Genomic DNA, 17,404 nt, shown 5'->3' on the forward strand with positions numbered 1-17,404 from the left:
GGGAGTATAGCTTAGTGGAAGAGCATTTGACTGCAGATTAAGAGGTCTCTGGTTCAAATCCAGGTGCTCCCTGAGAGGGGTTTTTTTTTTTTTAATGGAAATATATTTTCATATCCATTTCCAGTATGTTCAGGAATTCCACTGAATGGGGATGCTTGAAATGAATTTGAACACTTAACATTTCCCTATGCAAATATATAAAAACTTAACAAACCTGTCCATCAGCAGAAATCAGTTCCAGTCCTCCAAGGCTCTAGTTTATGGTTTCATTGATTAAACAAAGGTATAATATGAATGTACATTTGGCAGGTCCTTGGTCACCATGGGCTGTGCTGTGCAGAAGAACAAGAACCACATCAGCTGGGGCTCAGGAGTCTGACAAGCAAAGGCACTTTGGTGCAGGCCGAGGTCACCAGCACCTTGGCTCCTTCCAGGGACCAGCGCACCAAGCAGGTGCTTGGGGCGGCCAATGGGAAGGGGCGGCACGTCCGGCTCTTCGGCGGCAATTTGGTGGCGGGTCCCTCGGTCCTTCTCGGAGGGAAGGACCTGCCGCTGAATTGCTGCCCAAGAATGAAGCGGCACGGTGGGGCTGCTGCCAAAGTGCTGCCGATCGTGATTGCGGCTTCCCCCCCCCCCCCGCCACTTGGGGTAGCAAAAACCCTGGAGCCGGCCCTGGCTCCTTCACACTCAGCCAGTTGGGAGCAGCTGGGCCCCCAGGACAAGGCACAAGTACAAGCCAGTGGCTCTGAGCAGGAAAATAGCCACCAAGAAACTGCCAGGATCCCCAGAAAGGCCACCATGCCCAGGGCTAGGAATAGTCCTAAGAAAGTGGTGGCTGCAGCAGGGACAAATAAAGGCAGATAAAAGCTCCCAAAAGGTCAAAGCTGCCAAGCCCCAGAAGGTGGTCAAGAGCCCATCTAAAAGCAAGACAGGAGGGAACAAGGCTAAAACCAATCCCAAAGCAGTGATTTCCCTACACTCCCCCCTGAATTTCCTCAAACCCTCCCCCCCCCAGTTTTGTGAACTAGTTACATGCTAATTTAGTGACTGTTTGGAAATTTGAATTGAAATTGAAACATTAATACACACTTTAAAAGCATATAAAGTGTATGATAAAATACATGTATCTGAAAAAGTATAATAGATTTGAAAAGTATGAACATGGACTAACTTCCTTATACAGCTGTTGTTTTTTATGACAATGTCAGTGCATTCATTTTGGTGATGTTGGCCAACCTAATAATTTCAAATGATGATTTGTAAGCAAAGTCTAAATGAGCTCTCCCTGACAGCTAGTGATGAACTGGGAGCTGGGGGGAAAGGCTTCAGGACCAGATTGTGTTTACATTCACACCTAATCTACCTAGGTATCCAGCAAACAGAGCAGCGTTGCCCAAGTGATAGATTTTGGCTGGGGTTGGGTTACAAATCACTTGAATTCCCGGGGGGGGGGGGGGGGGAGGAGTGTAATGAAAAATGTTGTGTTCTTAGTGTATGAGTAAAGGCCAGTAGAACTGTACTGATTGAGGGCATCAAGAGAGAGGGTGGGGACCTGTCCCTCTCCACTGTTTAAAGACAGAGCTGATTAGGCTCCATAGATAGTCTTTTGTTCTGTTAAGTGACCTCTGCAGCTGAAATCACTGATAATCAGGTCTAAGTGCTTAGGCCTGCTGTGGGACAGTGTTTTTGTGTAAGAGACAGCCCAGCCTGCACTAGCAGCGAGGTTCCCCCACTGAGAGCTCAGCTGAAATCACTGAGACCTGGGTGGAACCTCAAGAGACCAACTCGCAGAGGTCACAGTGGCAGCAGAAGGTGACTGCGCAGGGCCATTGGCAACAGAGTGGTGGAGTGAATGGTGGCACAACAAACAGCAAACAGTGAGCAGCTGGAGGAACGAGCAAGGTGCCTTCTTGCCCCCCCACCTGGGAGGTGTACTCACATGAAAGCACCTCTGAACTCTGAGTCTCCACTGACCAAGGACAGTGAGTGAGGTGTCAAGCCAATCAGCAAAGCCAATGCTGACAAACTGTGTGAAAAGGCTGCAAAACACCAGGCCTCTGGAGTCCATCAACATGTAGAAAGCCTTATAAGCCCACTTTCAAAGCCAATTTTAGAAGTACTTAATGAGGCTGTTAAGAATGCTGGAGACACAACACAGTTCATGCGAACAAACATGGCTGTGGCATCCTACTTTCTATTTAAGCAAGAGATACCACACACTACAGACTGGAGGCCAATGTTAAGTGCATTGTCACTTGTTCATCCTGAAGTGGAACACTGGTTCTGAACAAGACCAGCAAATGCTCACTATCTTTCTGCAAGAAACTCTACTGACTGGTTAGAAGCATGCGGTGCAACAGTGAAAGACTCAACAGTTGAAAAAGTGAAGAACTCTCTCACCACATTCAAAACATTGCATACATGGCTGATGAATGCACCGATGCAAATGGGCATCAAGTATTAAGTCATTGTGTATGTTATCTTGATGTCAGGGGTAGGCCAGTAGATGCATTTCTAGATAGAAGACACATCGGCTGCATCTCTGACAACCCACATCTTAGAAGAGTTAAATGCTTGTCAATTGGACCCCAAACAGATGGCTGCTTGTGCATTTGATGGAGCTACAAACTTCTCTGGAAGACATGGTGGAGTACAAGCTTTGCTCAGAGAAAAGTGTAACCCTAATCTCTCCTATACACACTGCAGAGGCCATCTATCTACTCCAACTAGCACTAGTATGAGCTGCAGAATCTTCAAAAGACATTAAAAAAGCTATAAATTTAATGTCTTCGTTATATTCTTTTTTCAGCAAGAGTCCAAAAAGACTGAATATCTTGGAAAATATAGAAGATATACTGGGACTGAAGTTCAAATTAGTCCAACTTGGGAAAACCCGCTGGCTTTCTCATGAGCGATCCTTGGCTGTTGTCTTAAAATTACTCGAGCCGTTATTACTGGCTTTGGAAAGTATCTACTAAGATGGGATGGATCTAAGGGAACTGATGGGTAGGATCCCCTGGGAGAATAACATGAGGGGGAAAGGAGTCCAGGAGAGCTGGCTGTATTTTAAAGAATCCTTATTGAGGTTGCAGGAAAAAACCATCCCAATGTGTAGAAAGAATAGTAAATATGGCAGGCGACCAGCTTGGCTAAACAGTGAAATCCTTGCTGATTTTAAACGCAAAAAAGAAGCTTACAAGAAGTGGAAGATTGGACAAATGACCAGGGAGGAGTATAAAAATATTGCTCAGGCATGCAGGAGTGAAATCAGGAAGGCCATCTTCAGGTGTGTTAGCAACAAGAAGAAAGTCAAGGAAAGTGTGGGCCCCTTACTGAATGAGGGAGGCAACCTAGTGACCAAGGATGTGGAAAAAGCTAATGTACTCAATGATTTGTTTGCCTCTGTCTTCACAAACAAGGTCAGCTCCCAGACTGCTGCACTGGGCAGCACATTATGGGGAGAAGGTGAACAACCCTCTGTGGAGAAAGAAGTGGTTCGGGACTATTTAGAAAAACTGGACGAGCACAAATCCATGCGCTGCATCCGAGGGTGCTAAAGGAGTTGGCGGATGTGATTGCAGAGCCTTTGGCCATTATCTTTGAAAACTCATGGCGATGGGGGAGGTCCCGGATGACTGGAAAAAGGCTAATGTAGTGCCCATCTTTAAAAAAGGGAAGAAGGAGGATCCGGGGAACTACAGGCCAGTCAGCCTCACCTCAGTCCCTGGAAAAATCATGGAGCAGGTCCTCAAGGAATCAATTCTGAAGCACTTAGAGGAGAGGAAAGTGATCAGGAACAGTCAGCATGGATCCACCAAGGGCGAGTCATGCCTGACTAACCTAATTGCCTTCTATGAGGAGATAACTGGGTGTGTGGATGATGGGAAAGCAGTGGATGTGTTATTCCTTGACTTTAGCAAAGCTTTTGATACGGTCTCCCACAGTATTCTTGCCAGCAAGTTAAAGAAGTATGGGCTGGATGAATGGACTATAAGGTGGATAGAAAGCTGGCTAGATCGTCGGGCTCAACGGGTAGTGATCAACGGCTCCATGTCTAGTTGGCAGCCCGTTTCAAGCAGAGTGCCCCAAGGGTCGGTCCTGGGGCCGGTTTTGTTCAATATCTTCATTAATGATCTGGAGGATGGCGTGGACTGCACTCTCAGCAAGTTTGCAGATGACACTAAACTGGGACGAGTGGTAGATACGCTGGAGGGTAGGGATAGGATACAGAGGGACCTAGACAAATTAGAGGATTGGGCCAAAAGAAACCTGATGAGGTTGAACAAGGACAAGTGCAGAGTCCTGCACTTAGGACGGAAGAATCCCATTCACTGTTACAGACTAGGGACCGAGTGGCTAGGCAGCAGTTCTGCAGAAAAGGACCTAGGGGTTACGGTGGACGAGAAGCTGGATATGAGTCAACAGTGTGCCATTGTTGCCAAGAAGGCTAACAGCATTTTGGGCTGTATAAGTAGGGGCATTGCCAGCAGATCGAGGGACGTGATCGTTCCCCTCTATTCGACAGTGGTGAGGCCTCACCTGGAGTACTGTGTCCAGTTTTGGGCCCCACACTACAAGAAGGATGTGGAAAAATTGGAAAGAGTCCAGCGGAGGGCAACAAAAATGATTAGGGGTCTGGAGCACATGACTTATGAGGAAAGGCTGAGGGAACTGGGATTGTTTAGTCTGCAGAAGAGAAGAATGAGGGGGGATTTGATAGCTGCTTTCAACTACCTGAAAGGGGGTTCCAAAGAGGATGAATCTAGACTGTCCTCAATGGTACCAGATGACAGAACAAGGAGTAATGGTCTCAAGTTGCAGTGGGGGAGGTTTAGATTGGATATTAGGAAAAACTTTTTCACTAGGAGGGTGGTGAAGCACTGGAATGGGTTCCCTAGGGAGGTGGTGGAATCTCCTTCCTTAGAGGTTTTTAAGGTCAGGCTTGACAAAGCCCTGGCTGGGATGATTTAGTTGGGATTAGGTCCTGCTTTGAGCAGGGGATTGGACTAGATGACCTCCTGAGGTCCCTTCCAACCCTGATATTCTATGATTCTATGATTCTAAGTAGTGAGGCTGGTGTATTACTTTTGCTAGTACGTTCAGACAAGACTATTGCCATTCTCTCTCTCGTAAGTCTACTGTTGAAACCCCTTGGGTCATTAAACAATGCCATCCAGGCATCTGCTACAAAAAATAGTAGATCATTGTCCAGCAATAGAAGCTACATTTGGATCAATCAGAGAGCTATCCATTGAAAAAGTACTGGAAGAAGCAAAGACTTCAGTCCAGAAGTTGACTAATGAAGGCATTTATATTGAATCCTTAAGTGAAGAAGACAAGAAGTGTTTGTTAAGAGAACTGAAAAAGTACACAGACTTGATTCTTAAAAATCTACAACAGCGACTTCTAGATTCTACTCAACCTCTACGTGGCTTTTACAGATGCCTGTCCTATAAAACACCAACAGTTGAGTGGAATGAGGCACTACCAAGCAATGGGGCTGCCATGTGATCAGGACAGAATAGAGAATTTGAACACAGAGTGGAATATCATACGACGAATGAATGAAGATTTGACTTCAACTTCTTTTTTACCATCACTAGTGGCTCGACCCAATCTTTGGCTTGGTCTACACTTACCCCCCAAGTCGAAGTAAGGTACGCAAATTCAGCTACGTGAATAACGTAGCTGAAGTCGACATACCTTAGTTCGAACTTACCGCGGTTCAGACGCGGTCCACATGCGGCAGGCAGGCTCCCCGTCGACTCTGCGGTACTCCTCTCGTTGAGCTGGAGTACCGCAGTCGACGGGGATCACTTCCTGGTTCGATTTATCGCGTCCAGACCAGACGCGATAAATCGAACTCGGAACTTCGATCCCCAGCCGCCGAACTAGCGCGACAGTGTAGACCAGCCCTTTGTGTTCTGTTTCCTGGGATGAAAGAAGTAGGAATTCATCTCTTGCTACTCCCAGTCACAACAGCTACAGTTGAGCATTCTTTTTCATTATTGAATAGAATTTGGGTTCTGAAAGAAGTCGCCTTCTGCCTGATCATGTGAATGAACTAATGAGCATATCAATTGAAGGAATGGAAGTACTGGACATACGAGAAGCCACCAAAGATGAACGCATTGCATTCAAGAAGTTCATTAACAGAGTTGTGCAAAATTATAACAAGAAACCAAGAAGGATGTAGACATAATGCTTCATAGAAGGCTTGAGTAGCCAACTTTAATTTGTGTGATGATTTTAAAACATGAGTTAAATCTAATAAAATGGTAATGAAACATTTTTCAGTTTTTATGGTGCCATACAGCCCACCTTCACCCTCACAGTCTCACCCCCCATCGGCCCTGTAAATTTGAACCCCCCCCCCTAATTTCAATTCCTGGGGAAACCACTGTCCCAAAGCCAGGGCTCAGAAAGTGGCTCTGAGAAAGAAGTGAAGAGATTTCCATGGGGAAGACTCCTGCTCCCCAAATGCTTTTTTAAGAATTACCATGAACCTCCTAGAAAGAGCCAGATCCCCCAGGACAAACCACCCCATGGAGAGTAAAGTAAAGTGGTGGCAATCCGGGAGAGAGGTGGGGGCGGGTGTTTCTCTTACAGAGGGGAAGTGCTGTGTTTTGTGAAACACTTTCCAGATGAGTGAAGCACTGACAGGATAGCTGCCCATAGCTCCTGCATGAGTTTGTGATCTGCTTCCGCTGTCTAAGAGGGACACTCTATATTTGAGGCAGGTGGGACACCTCTGTGAGGATGATAGGTTACAAAATGCTGGATTCAATGAAAGATGAGACCATAGGAGGGGAAGGTGAAGGGCAGTGCAGACATGGGGTCTCACTGTCACTTCCCCTGTGTTTTCCATCACTTATACCCTAAGAGACCCTCCCCCCCACACTGTCACACACAACCTTATTCCCTTGCGCCTAATCCAGCCCTAGCCCTAGCCCTACCCCTCTCCCCCACACACTGCACTGGATACAGCCTCTCGGTGACTCATCTCTGCATCTCCCCAGCCAGGCAGGAGAGAGGCTGAAGGACCACAGGACACAGGTGGGGCTAGACAGGAATGGAAGAGACACTTCCACCTCCTCTTCTTAAAAGACACCTTAATCTCACCCTTGAAAAGTTCCAGCTCAAACCACCAACAGTTGGTGGCAGGAACCAGTTTTGTCACAGAAGGATGTTACTGTTTCTCTCTTCCTGCAGACTTGAACATGGATTTCTTGTAACTCGTGCAACCCCTCCCCCCAAATCTATCCATGAGACAAAGGCATATATGTGGGCTCCAGTGGCTTAATGAGCAGTGCTGCATGGTGTGATGCTGAGGTTGTGACTTCAAGCCTCATCTACTGCACCAGTTTTCTTTAAGCAAATGGTTTCTGCCATTCATCTTGCCCTGAGGAAAATACAATTCCAGCTCAAAAGACACCTAGTTCCCCTTCCTCTACAGCAGGGGTGGGCAAACTACAGCCTGCAGGCCAGATCTGGCCCTTGAGCTCCCGCAGGGTCTGGGGCTCACCCTGCACCACTCTGCATGCTGCCGCCGCCCCCGCAGCTCCCATTGGCTGTGACCTGCAGCCAATGGGAGCTGTGGCAGCGGTGCCTGCGGACAGGGTAGTGTGCAGAGCCACCTGGCCGCACCTCTGCATAGGAGTCAGAGAAGGGACATGCAGGTGCTTCCAGGAGTCACTTGAGGTAAGCACTGCTTGGAGCCTGTACCCCCTAAGCCTCTCCCTGTGCCCCACCCCCCACCCTCCAAACCCCTCAATCCCAGCCCAGAGCAGCTTCCTGCACCCCAAACCTCTCAGCCCCACCCCAGAGCCCGCATCCCCTCCTGCATCCCAACCCCAATTTTGTGAGCATTCATGGCCTGCCACACAATTTCTAATTCCAGATGTGGCCCTCAAGCCGAAAAGTTCCCCCACCCCTGTCTACTACAAAGTGCTGTAGCAATGTCACAGCAGCGCTTTAAGTGTAGGCGCTTAAGAGCGAGACCAGATCTGGCTCCAGTTACACTGTGGATGCTCAGGCACTAAGACAACAGCAACACACAAGTGCTTCCGTAGCTAGCAGGAGCAGGATTCGAACCTGTGGGGAGAAACCCCCTAATGGATTTGTAGTCCATTGCTTTAACCACTCAGCCACAACTACTCAATGGATAGTTAGCTCATGATGCTATGACCCTGTTCTCACTGAATTATCACTTCAAATTGCTCAGACCAACTGCCCCAGCACACTCACAGCTGTGCATTTAGTGTAAGTGTGTCCATGGCTGAACAGCAAGAATTTCTGCCCATTTCCCTTCTGGCTGGAGCGTGATTACACTGTGTTTGTGTTAATCACATTGCTGTCGATTGTTGTTCATTCCCCACTTTGACAATTCAGACAGTCCCTTTCCTGTTCAAATCTCCAGCAAATCATTCCAAGAGCCGGGGTCAGGATTTCTCTGGGGCACTGTCAGGGCTGAAGGTGGCAACGTCCCCTCTGTCTGACCATCGCCATTGCAGGAGAGAAGGTTTCAATGGAATTGAATGCCTGTCTCAGACAAGGGACACAGGGAGGTTTTGCTGTTCATGGATCTGTGCAAAGGAAATTGTGTCTCTGTGTGAAAGTGAGGTGGGAAATGAAACATCCACATGGCCCAATGTCCTCAGGCAGGGGTGGACAATCTTTTTGGCCTGAGGGCCACATCTGGGAATAGAAACTGTATGGCGGGCCTTAAATACTCACAAAATTAGGGTTGGGGCGTGGGAGGGGGGTGAGGGCTCCAGCTGGGGGTGCAGGCTCTGGGGTGGGGCTGGGGATGAGGGTTTGAGGTTCAGGACGGTGCTCTGGGCTGGGATCGAGGGGTTTGGAGGGCAGGAGGGGGATCGGGGTGGGGCAGGGGGTTGGGGTGTGGGAAGGGGTGCAGGCTCTGGCTGGGGGTGCGGGCTCTGGGGTAGGGATGAGGGATTTGGGGTGCAGAAGGATGCTCCAGGCTGGGATCGAGAGGTTTGGAGGGCAGAAGGGGAGGATCAGGGGGGTGGCTCAGGGGTGCAGGCTCTGAGCAGCGCTTATCTCAAGCAGTTCCCGGAAGCAGCGGCATGTCCCATCTCTGGCTCCTACACTGCCCCATCTGCCAATGGGAGCTGCAGAGGCAGCGCTTAGGGTGGGGGGAGCATGCAGAGCGGAGTCCCCTGGCTATCCCTACACGTAGGAGCTGGAGGGGTCCATCCCGCTGCTTCTGAGAGCCCCCGACCCTGCTCCTGGCGGGAACACTGGAGTGAGGCAAACCCCAGGCCCCGCTCCCCAGCGGGAGCTCGTAGGCCAGATTAAAACGGCTGGTGGGCTGGATCCGGCCCGTGGGCCGTAGTTTGCCCACCCCTATCCTAAGGAATGTGGGTGAAGGGCTCAGGCTGAGAAATGATTTAACAGAGGTTTGTATCAATGTATTGCCCTGATTAAAAACTATGGCTAAAGGGCAGCCATTGTTGTTAGTACTTGTACCTGTGTAGGGACACCCCAGTGGGTGTCAAGTCCATTGTCTGAACCAGGGGTAGGTGATTATTTTTATCAACATCCAAAATTGTTGGTCACGGTCAGGGCTGTCCCTAGACATTTTGGGGCCCTATGCAACCCCCTCCCCCCGCAGGGCGGCACGAGCAGGCTTGGGGGGTAGGGGGAAAACTGCCCCCCAGCACAAGCCGGCAGACCGGAGCAGGTTGGGCTGGGTTGCTTCACTTCCTGCCGCCCGGTGATTTCAGGGCGGGCCGACCCCACACTCACGGAGCGGCGGGAAGTGGAGTGACCCGGCCCCAGCCTGCTCTGCTCTGCTCCCCTGGCTCCCAGTCTTGGGACTTGGGGGTCAGGGAGAGACCGCCCCCCAGCATTCACTGGCGGCATGGCTGGGAGCCGGCGGCGCAGAGTGGGCTGGGGCTGGGTCGCTCCACTTCCCGCCACGCGGTGAGTGCGGGGTGCGTCCGACCCCTGCTGCAGTCCCCTGGGATGCAGCTCAGGGGAAGGAGTGGAGTGGGGGTGGGGGTGGGGCTGGGGCGGAGCAGGGTTGGGGGCTTTGGGGAAGAGGCGGGGTGGGGGCGGAGCTGGAGTGGGGGCTTTGGGGGCAGCTTTCGTGGCTGGCTCAGCTGGCTGGGGGATTGGGCTGGCCACTGGAGCAGCACGCAGCTGCGTAGGGCACCCACATTTCCTGGTGCCCTACACAACTGCGTCGTTTGCGTATGGGTAAGAATGGCCCTGGTCACGGTATAGTCAAGTTGCAGTGGGGGAGGTCTAGATTGGGTATTAGGAAACATTATTTCACTAGGAGGGTGATGAAGCACTGGGTTCCCTAGGGAGATGGTGGTTTTTAAGGCCCAGCTTGACAAAGCCCTGGCTGGGATGATTTAGTTGGGGTTGGTCCTGCTTTGAGCAGGGGCTTGGACTAGATACCTCCTGAGATCTCTTCCAATCCTGATCTTCTCTGAGTCTATGATTCTAAGGTCTAGACTCCAGAGAAAATAATCCACTGATGATAATAAGAAGTATATAAAAAGATTTTGCAGTCACTATGGGCATAACTATGATTGTGGTGTGTTTCATTCCTTGTATCTGGCACCACTGCCTTTCCCTTTAGCCTTGTCGTTTACCAAGGGTAAAACTAAACCTCTCTTCAGATACAAGGGAGTGTTTGTGTTCATTCCTGCCAGCTACACAGGGGTTTGATGTTGCTGCTTTCAATCCTCCGGCTCTGCTGGGATAAGGAACAATTCAGGCTGTCACTGAACTGAAGGAGGGAGATGATTTTCTGACTGGGAGGCACCCCTCTCTTAAAGGTGTTTGTCTGGCAGGCAGCCCTGGTTCCCAGGTCTCTCCTGAGGGAAGAAAGTTTCTATGTAAAATACCAACACTTTTAAGGGCAAAGAGGGAAAGGCGATGGCCACATGATGGGGCCAGCATGAACCACAACATGTTATGTGGGATTACACTGGCCTTGGCTACACTGGCGCTGTACAGCGCTGCAACTTCCTGCGCTCAGGGGTGTGAAAACGCCCCCCCCCCCTGAGCGCAGCAAGTACAGCGCTGTAAAGCGCCAGTGTAATCAGAGCCTGCAGCGCTGCACGCTCGCTCACAGCGCTGCAAGCTATTCCCCTCGGAGAGGTGGAGTACATACAGCGCTGCGAGAGAGCTCTCGCAGCGCTGGCGGCGCGACTACACTCACGCTTCACAGCGCTGCCGCGGCAGCGCTGGGAAGTCCCGAGTGTAGCCAAGGCCTCTGAACATTGACTGATCTCCACTCCCTTGTATTTGAAGAGATGTTTAGTTTTACCCTTGGAAAACTACAAGGCTGAAGCAATTTTATGGGTCACTAGGATTGAAGGATTTTTTAATGCTACAATTAATTGTAAAAAAAATCAAACCCAGTTAGTTTAAACTTGAGCTGCCTGTTATTAAAGGCTGGTTTCCCCAGGTCAGTTCCAAAAGTTCTTCTAGAAACGCCCTGGGTTCCCTCATGCCTTGGTGGGAACTAGAGGGAATCGTCCAGTGCTGCCCTTAGCTCCGGGCAGATTTTCCAGGGGAGGGGGTGGAATTGACTTGTCTGTTGAGAAGGGAGCCAGGCCAGTTCTGGCAGAACGACGAGAACTCCCCCCATCTTCCCAGCCCCACCCAGGCTCCTGCCTCTGTCCCCCAGGGGGCCCAGCATGTTTGACTCTAGAGCGTGCAGGGAGCAGCAGCTGAGGCCAGTGGACAGCCTGGGCTGGGCAGATGCTCGGAACAGAGCACCAGAGGCCTCTACTGGCTCCCTCCTCAGCACCAAACAATCAGTTCCCACCCCTGCGACAGCAGCCTGGAGCTAAGGGCAGTGCCCAGTGGTGGTGGTGGTGGGGTCTCTTTTTGCTCTTACTGGGGTGAGCAGGGACCTGGGGGTGTTTCTCGCAGAGCAGTTGGAAGTGAATTGGGGAACCAGCTTTTAATAACAAGCAGCTCAAGTTCAGACTAATTTTGTTACAATTTTCTTTATAATATAAAAGAATTCATAGGTAACTGGGCAGCAGTTATTGGAACTCTTTTCTCCTAGTGTTCCTGGCCGTAGAAAGAAACAGCTTTTTGGCTTTTCATGATACGGGAGTCAGGTTCGTTCACTGTTCAGAGGCGACACATGGGGCTGTCACGTGCCCTGCCCCTCTGGTATCAGGAGGTACAAGTCATCTCTGCTGGGAGGGGCAGCTTGTCCGCCACTGTCACATTATTGTCCTGACTCCCCGGCAGATGACCACTCTCCCTCCCCTGCCACTGGAGGGAGGGGAAACCCTTTACCCACGTCTCCAGCTCCCTTCCTTCCTCAGCAGCAGATCTCTAGGTTGTGTTAAAAACACTGCATGGCAGTTCCGGCCAGCGGATGGTTGGAGCTGGCCGTGCTATAGGAACTCTAGGAAATGACACAAAAAATGTCCTGGTGCCTTTTCTGTGCGGGATTCTGTGGGCTGGAGGAAAAGGCCGCTGTCTCACCAAGAACCAGCCGCGCGATGGGTCGGTGCTGGATGTGCAGTGAGCACAAACACTCCTCACTCAGCCTCTCTTCTGCAGTCATCCCTCTGCATTGCTCCTCCCTCAGCCAGCCCCAGAGACACAGGCCATTCGGTCCCCTGACAGCTCCCTGGTGCCGGTGACCCTTAGATGCAGGACCTGGGGGTGGCTCCTCTCTCAAAGGGCTGGCAGGCTCAGGCCAGGCCCTTGGAGTGGGGTTCACTGTCTACTTACCCAGGTGCCAGGGAATCCCACAGTCCCTTTGTGATGTCAGGTGAGGGAGGGGTCTGGGCCCAGCTGAGCTGCCCAGGGATAGGGGGCAGGAGGGGCTGGGGCCTGCCTGGCTCTTCTTGGGTTTTGAAACTGACAGGAGATGTGTAGCCAGAGCAAGACTCTGGAGGGAGCAGAACTAGGGTTTGTTATTAGTAGAAATTCAGATCAATGGGAAGCAATTAAACACACAGCAAAGGCTTGTGCAGAGAAAAGGGGCCTGGGACGGGGAAGAAATCTGCTAACTTCTTTCTGGGAATTCATGCGATTTTCTTGTCCTTCTGCCTTTAAGAAAGACACCCAGGAGGGAGGTGGCAAAAACTCACCCCCAGGAGAATTACTTTGAATCTTTTTCCTTTGTTTCTTCCCACCTTTGCCAGTGCAGACAGGAAGGACATGCCCCAAAGCGAAACCCCCGAGCCAGCCCCCTGAACTCTGGCCAAATTGTGTTGGGATCCAAGCTTCCCAGCTTGGCTCTGTTTGAGAGAAAGACAGCTTCTCTCCCGAAAAGGGAAAATTTCCTGGGACACATTATTCTGCCCAATGATTCTGCTGCTAAAATTTTGGAATGAAGGAACAGCCCGTTAGGCCCTCAGGGTGTAAAGTTAAAATCTCAGCAATGGGCAGTAGGACATGGTGTGTGGATTATGGGGAAAGGAGCCCCCAAAACAGTCTGGAGGTCCCTGCTTCAGACACAGGCAGGTTTGTTGTGCGTTTAATGTCCCCTTCCAAGCTGTGTTTGGGGTTTGATAGGTTTAAAGGATGCCTGGCCAAAGGGAATTTTCATTGTTCTCTTTCGAAGAGTTTAAGCCTGGAATTGGCTTTGCTAGCTGGCTAATATCTAGCTGGCAGCCAGGGCCTATCCTCTTTATATTAATTAAATACTCCTGGGGGAATTCTGCGCCACTGCGCCATGCAGAATTTTGCAGAATTCCCTGTCTTCCCCACAGAATTTCTGACCACCACTAGGGGCCGCTGGACTCTGCAGAGCCCGGCTCGTAGGGCCTGGGAGACCCTGCCAGCTCTGGCAAAGAGTGGGGAAGGGCAGGGCTGCACCACACCACATCCCCTGACAGGGCAGTAAAGAAGTTGGGGAGAGTAAAGACTCTGGGGGTGCTGGTGTTTGGGCCGGGGGCTGCTCCATGGCCGGGCTCTGCGGGGAGGGGGGTGCTGGTGTCTGGGCCAGGGGCTATCCCACAGCTGGGCTCTGGGGGGATGGGAGTGCAGGTATCTGGGGGCCCAACACAACCCCCTCCAAAACCCCCCAACTGGAACTGGGTTGTTGTAGGGATTTCTTTAACTCTTCACTCCTGGGGCAATCATTTTTGCTGTTGTCTGTGTTGTTGACAGGTATTTTGAAATAAATTACCAAAATAATTGAAACTGGAGTGATTATATTGTGTTATTTTGACAAATAAAATATGCAGAATTTTAAAATATTGTGCACAGAGTTTTTAATTTTTTGGCACAGAATTCCCCTAAGAGTAATTAAAGGGCAGAGTTAAGGTTACCCAGTGGAATGTTGTCTGCCTTCAGAACCTCAGCTTCTACAAAACTCTGCCCTCTTTCAGTCATTCCCCAATGTTCCCTCAAAACACAAACATCTTCACTCTGCCAACTCCACAGTGGCTGAAAGGCACAATCTCTTCACCTCCATGTACAACCCTTCAAACTAGACCCCCAACTTCAGCTGAGCCTGAGCAGACACAACCCCAAGCCAGGGCAAGCCAGACGGGAGTGGTGACTGGCCCTGACCATTACAGTGAAAGCAGAGAAATCCACAACCAATCCATTTGTACTTACAGATAAACCCCCATTCCACCAACCCCTCATGAGGCAGACACTGCCCCAGCCCACCTCTCCCCTCCCAACTCCCTATTCCTGAAAGTCTGCGTAGGGGAGCTCATTTTCCCTTGTGATGCCCTGAGCCCCCTAGGATGCAGTAACAGAGGGTCCTGTGGCACCTTTAAGACTAACATGTATTGGAGCCAAGTATCAGAGGGGTAGCCGTGTTAGTCTGAATCTGTAAAAAGTAACAGAGGGTCCTGTGGCACCTTTAAGCTCCCAATACTTCTGTTAGTCTTAAAGGTGCCACAGGACCCTCTGTTACTTTTTATGTATTGGAGCATAAGCTTTCGTGGGTGAATGCCCACTTCGTCAGACGCAGACGCATGACACTAGGTTGCAGTGGGAGCTGAGATGGGTTCCCACCCCGCTCTCCCCACAGCTGCTCTCATGTGAGAACCAAAGGGTTAATACAGAGGGAGCTGATAAGGCTCCGACTTGGACTGGCTGATCTCCACCCAGATGCTCCACGGTTCTGACCCATGTAGCTTATTGAAAGACATGACTTGCTATCTCTTTGTTAATTTTAATGAAATGTATAAAACAAATAAAATGAAGAACACAGCTCACTAAATCTAAACTATCCTTAACACCACTCAACTAGCTCTGTATAAGTCACGTTCAATTTCATATAAAATTAAATTCCAGAGCAGGTTCCATCGGATGAATCAAAAATCAGGAGAGCAGATTCCCCCGTCACTTTCTCCTCTGATCCATTCAAACCGGCTTCACTCCACATTATTATGGAGTCGTGTTATTGACAACAACAAAAATTAGCATTGTCGTAATAAGGAAAAACTGCCGAGTTTCTCGTGTGCAAACGATCCCAGCTCAGCAGGGAAATGTCCAGAAGTGACTTTGTCAATAGACAGAAACTGGGATTTAAACTCGGAATGATTGCACTGTGTTTGGGATCCACGGAAATTCCCCATCCAGGTCTGGGACACTTTCATCTCCAGCCCTAACGAGTCGGATTTAGGATCAATTTGCTATGAAGTGCAGAGACTTTGTGAGAGGTGGAGGGGTAGAACAGAGGTGGATAAACTCCATTGTGGCTCAGACAGACGCCAGCGCTGCTGGAGTGAGCGGGCCTACTGACGGCGATGGGGAAGGAGGTAATCCCGCCGACTCACCCCATTTCCTTCCGGTGTCGCAGAGGCTGAAATGATACATTTGTCCCAGTCCTGCTCCTCCTCTTTGTTATATTGAAATAGATTTTAAATGAGGAAAATGGGAAAAAAAACAACCCGCTGCCCAGCACAACCTGAACCACCGTGAGAACAACTGGGAATGAGACAATCTGTCACCAAAGGGGGAACTTAGTGACTCTAACCATCGCTCTGCTAGTGCGGTGAGAGTATAAATGTGATGCTCAGGGCTTGTCTCGAGTATGAAAATTGTTGTTGATTAGGACAGGTCAAAGGGGAAGGTGCTAGCTAACCACAACCCCTGTGCCTGGGCTATGTCAGCACAGCACATCTAGCAGGGTGTTTACATTAGGGTAGCTACCTCCAGCAGGCCGACTCCATGGAAAATCCTAGTGGAGGCAAAGCCCAGGTTGATTTTTGCTCAGTTTAGCTACTTGAGGTCACCCCTATTTCCCACCCCTGGGGCTGATGGACACTCCTGGCAGGAGAGAGACACTCCCATGATGACTCACATTAGAAAGGAGTTGGTAGAAAGGACCACAGGATTCATTCCAGAGAAGGGCGACCTGCAAAATGAAAAGCAGGCAACTCACCTGGGGGAGCTGAGAGAATAGGGTGACGCAAATGGTGCAAACAGCCCTAAAAAGTCCCTGTGTGGGAATTAGCAAATGGCTTTAAAACAATCTTTTCTCTGCCCTGCACAAAGTGTTTATGGTGTGTCTCTATCCTGTGACATCGCTGATGTCTATTAAGGTGTGAGCTCCGGATGAAACTTTTCCCGCATTCACAGGCTGCTCTCGTGGGTGGATCCTCTGATGACTGATGAGACTTGAGCTCTGAGTGAACTTTTCCCCACACTCACAGCATACATAGGGTCGCTCTCCCGTGTGCATTCTCTGATGATTAATAAGGTCCGATTTAAAAGTGAAGCTTTTCCCGCACTCAAAGCATCCATAGGGTCTCTCTCCCGTGTGGATCCCCTGATGTCTAATAAGGGATGAACTCTCAGTGAAGTTTTTCCCGCACTCACAGCACTCATAGGGTTTCTCTCCTGTGTGGATCCTCCGATGTTTAATAAGGCCTGAGCTCTGAGTGAACTTTTTCCCGCACTCAGAGCATGTATAGGGGCGCTCTCCTGTGTGGATTCTCTGGTGATTAATAAGGCCTGAGCGCTGAGTGAACCTTTTCCCACACTCACAACACTCATAGGGTCTCTCTCCTGTGTGGCCTGTCTGATGTTTAATAATGTTTGATTTCTCACTGGACTGTTTCCCCCACTCAGAGCATGTATAGGGTCGCTCTCCCGTGTGGATTCTTTGGTGATTAATAAGGCCTGAGCGCTGAGTGAATTTTTTCCCACACTCACAGCACTCATAGGGACTCTGCTCTGCGTGGCCTCTCTGATGTGTGCTAAGGTTTGATTTCTGACTGAACTGTCTCCCGCACTCACAGCATTCATAGGGGCGCTCTCCCGTGTGGACCCTCTGATGTTTATTAACGTCTGATTTGAAAGCGAAGCTTTTCCCGCACTCACAGCATTTATACGGTCTCTCTCCTGTGTGAATCCTCTGATGTCTGATAAGGGATGAGCTCCGAGTGAAGCTTTTCCCGCACTCACAGCACTCATAGGGTCT

At 50.1% G+C, this 17,404-nt stretch overlaps 1 non-coding gene and 1 pseudogene across 1 annotated transcript; one reads left to right on the forward strand and one right to left on the reverse strand.

Annotated features, from left to right (window-relative positions):
- Window positions 1-72, forward strand: TRNAC-GCA. Its single transcript has one exon. It is a non-coding gene; the product is annotated as a tRNA-Cys (tRNA).
- Window positions 73-16,403: 16,331 nt separating this feature from the next.
- The window catches only part of LOC115271381, a 1,773-nt pseudogene continuing 772 nt past the window's right edge, over window positions 16,404-17,404 (reverse strand).

This window comes from Terrapene carolina, unplaced genomic scaffold (genome assembly GCF_002925995.2).
Source record: "Terrapene carolina triunguis isolate 2854851 unplaced genomic scaffold, T_m_triunguis-2.0 Scaffold751, whole genome shotgun sequence".
Taxonomy (NCBI): Eukaryota; Metazoa; Chordata; order Testudines; family Emydidae; genus Terrapene; species Terrapene triunguis.